Source organism: Apium graveolens, chromosome 5 (genome assembly GCF_009905375.1).
Source record: "Apium graveolens cultivar Ventura chromosome 5, ASM990537v1, whole genome shotgun sequence".
NCBI classification, from domain to species: Eukaryota; Viridiplantae; Streptophyta; class Magnoliopsida; order Apiales; family Apiaceae; genus Apium; species Apium graveolens.
The window spans coordinates 314,634,063-314,638,099 of NC_133651.1; the positions used below are offsets into that span (position 1 = coordinate 314,634,063).

The window sequence follows — 4,037 nt, forward strand, 5'->3', positions numbered from 1 at the left end:
CTACTAGTGTTAGTCTAATACCGATGTATCGATTTTTTAAAAAATGTTTATGAACGATCCAACCTTACAGATGTCAAGATCTATATATTTCGGTGATATGATAAAAAAATTTGAAAATAAATAAATAAATTTGGTTTTCTATTTTAATCGTCAACCAGTAGTTTGACGAGTTTCTTAGTAGTGTTTAGTCCCAGATTGATGTTTCGATTTTTTAAAAAATGTTTATGAATGACCCAACCTTACAGATGTCAATATCTATATATTAAAGGGATAAGAATTTGTTTTAGAAAAGAATAAATGTATTTTGATCATTAGATCTCAATTAAATTAACAAATAAAATATAATTAAACATAATTTTAAATTTCTCCGCACACTCTTGTGAATGGAATTATCATATAAATCGATCAAAATCACAATTTTAATTTTTTATTAAAATAATGAGTTGCTAAAATAAATTATAAAATTATAATATATTAAGAAATTCTTTAACAATAACAATATTTGTTTATAGAAATTATCCGAATTATAATTTTCATAACAGAAAATACTTAATATATGAACTGAATTTATAAATTGACACTCCTAAATTTAACTGACTACAGTTGTATTTAGCCAGGTCACGTCAGCGATCCGCGTGATTTAGATCCAACGTGCCAAATTTAAGCACCAAAGATAATCCAATGGCTCGTATTATATGCGGTCGTTAATTCGACCGCATTCGGTAATATTTTAAACCAAATACAGGCGAATTTATATTTTAGGTGCGCGTTTCAAAATTTCTCAAAAATTTAAATTTTTAGGTGGGATTTTCAAATTTTAGGTGAAAAACAAATTCCACCGTTTTTAGTCGAATTGAAGCGGCCTTATTCAACTAGTTGCATATCTGGTTGATTTTTGTTTATTCCGTATTTTTACAAAAAAAATCAGAAGATAGTAAAATCGCAAAAAAACTTAGAAAAGTTAGTATTTTTAGTAAATTCTCTTCATTTTTCAACAACAAAAAAATCATCAAGGCAAATATTTTCATTCGTAGTATTTTAGTATCACATTTATCTGTACAACAAACAACTTGGAGGCTTAATGAAAGTATTTATCTGTTCAAACAACTAGGAGGCTTCATGACACCAGAAGCAGTGCCTGCAGCATAGGCACATGAAGCTTTTGCAGCTCCATTTTTGTGAGTGAGTGCTATATCTTGCAGTCTTATTCCAGTGCAAGGATATTTCTTACTGCATTCCAACTGCACAGCAACTGGCGTTGCCGATGTTCCTCGAATGTTCTGATACCTTACATTGCTGATCTTAATACCAGATACCTATTCAAAAACAACAAATAGTAATATTAGACTGCTAGAAGTAAGTTACGTAGTGAAAGCGTAGTACTTTACACCGAATTTCAAAAAAGTTGTCAGAAGTTTTTAAGTAATAGGGTCGGGATCAAGAAAAAATATTACTTCAGCAAGTTTATTACTTTACCGAGAGTAAAAATACACTGTGTCCATTATGTTGAAACCGGAAAAAAAAATTATTTTAACGAGATTATTACTTTAACGATTATTACTTAATCGAGTTTTAACTGTATAATTAAGTTGAGAAATACCTTTCCAGGGCAATCTTTAGCATTGGGACAATAGTCTTGATCTATAAGAACAGGATTCTTGACATTATTCATCACAATGTTTTGAAATAGAACATCCCTTACAAATCCATTGCTAGGCCTTGTCCATGTTTTTATTCTCACACCATTGTCGGAGTTTCGGAAGGTAACCGATTTCACAGTCACATTCTGAACACCAGGTTCCTGCAGATCCCATCCGAGACTCCCAATGCTAGTTTACGCAACCAAATTAATCAGGATTATTGTGTCAAAATCGATAAAATTTAATCCGGGCAGATAGGAAAGTTTACCTAATGCCGTGACCAGGACCGCAGGAAACATTTTCGATCCATGTGTTATTAGTCCCAGGTCCAATTGACACACAGTCATCCCCAGTACTGATTCGAGTCTGAGAAATGCTTACGCCTGATGATAATTGCAGATGAATACCGTCGGTGTTGGGACTACTTCCGAGTGCTAAGATTGTGATTCCTTTTAGAATGACATTTCTGCTTTTGTAGATGATCATGTGGAACATTTGACTGTTTATTGATGTTAATCTGCTCACTACAACATTGGTCGAGCTGTAGAACCCTATGCTCTGCAAAGTGACAATTAACCATCATTGCTCAGGTAAAAAAAACCAGGCTTATTTGATACTCTACTCTTTTTTAAAATATTTGCGAAATACAGGCTTGCATCCAAAACAAACAATTTCAATCTCTTTTATACTGTCCGCAATAAAAAACAAATAGGCTTCATGCTCCTAAGCACGTATTCACCTAATTTTGGTTAGTACATATAGATTTTTAATGTGAATGTTGCGGTACTTTTGTAATTACAGAATTTAATTAAAAAATTAGAAGTCCACCATTAAAAATACTCCGCTACTCATATAACTCGTCTAATTACGTTCTTAGAGGCATTTTTTCAAAACAAATATACACAACTTTTATTTTTCAATTTTTCTTAAGAGTAGTGCTATGTACCCCAAATTCATTCACCAAATTTTTTAACAAATGACGTGACATACGAGTGGCACGTTTTGATTTGGGGCGCATATATATATGCACGCGTGATTCATATCATTTTAGGAAACTTAGTAATTACACTTGACACATCAGCATTTGGGGAAGATTTTGGGAAAATATTTGAGATCTCTAACATTTTTCTTTTCTTAAAACAATTGAAGTTATATTTTTTTTTGCAGTTAAAGTTGAGTTTGAATGCATTTGTATGCATTTGATTGCAGTCATATAAATTTCAGCTAACATCATACCGTTGCGCCAGTAGGGCAATTCTTTCCAGATTTTTTGCAGTTCCAGAGACCAGCACCTTTAGCATCTAGAGTGCCCCCGGATATGAACAGTCCATTAACTCTCTCAAACTTGATCCAGTTTCCATTTTTTCCGATCAAATTATAATCAGTGGAAGCTATAATAGTGCCCTCAATACGCAAGAACATGCTACGTTACAGTTGCGGCCATTGAACACTATAGGATTACGAATCAAGTATCTTCCTCGGGGCACGTAAATTCGGACTTCCTTTCTGGAGGCACAAGCTGAATTCCATGCTCGAAGAAGAACCTTTGAAACATCTGTCTTGCCATCAGCTTTGGCTCCTAATCTTCTCACATTTATCGTGAGTCTTTCCGCCGATGATGAATTTAGGAGGAAATGAAAGAAAGTACCAGTATGAGATAATTAGGCATTGCACTCCTGAGAGAGAGAGAGAGGAAGACAGAGGGGGAGAGAGAGAGAGAGAGAGAGAGAGAGAGAAGAGAGACAGATAGAGAGAGAGAGAGAGAGGGAGGGAGAGAGAGAGAGGGAGAGAGAGGGAGAGAGAGAGAGGGGGGAAGGAGAGAGAGGAAGGGAGGGAGAGAGAGATAGAGAGAGAGAGAGAGAAGGAGAGGGAGGGAGAGAGAGAGAGAGAGAGAGAGAGAGAGAGAGAGAGAGAGAGAGAGAGAGAGAGAATGTTTGGTATTGGAAATTGTGACAATTCAATGGCCAATTTATAGGGATTCAGAAATGCAAAACCTGAGATCAAGCAAATATATTCTCATGCAAGTACATGCAGACGCACAGGTCATCCCAATTTGCCAGTAACGTGTAGGTCAAGCTAGTAAATCTTAATATGCATTTTAACTACTTTACTTTCTTCTGAGATTACTTGTTTTCTTTCGTTAATACTAAATAAGAAGAGCGGAGTTCGTCAGGACCAGTTAGTTTTAGTGTCACTCACGATATACCATAATCAATCACTTCATTTTTATGTATTAATTAGTTATAATAATGACACCTAATTTAATTATGAAAATATTACATTTCTTTTTTTTATCGTAGTTAACGTGATAGTTTTCTTCTTTTTAATTAATTGAGCCAACTATTACGGACAAATATTACATTTCTAAATTCATATCTACTCAGATAATTTTTTAGG

General features: G+C 34.3%; 1 pseudogene; it reads right to left on the reverse strand.

Moving 5' to 3' along the window:
• Positions 1 to 1,049: 1,049 nt before the first annotated feature.
• On the reverse strand, positions 1,050 to 3,277 carry LOC141723300 (polygalacturonase-like; annotated as a pseudogene).
• Between the last annotated feature and the right edge of the window lie 760 nt (positions 3,278 to 4,037).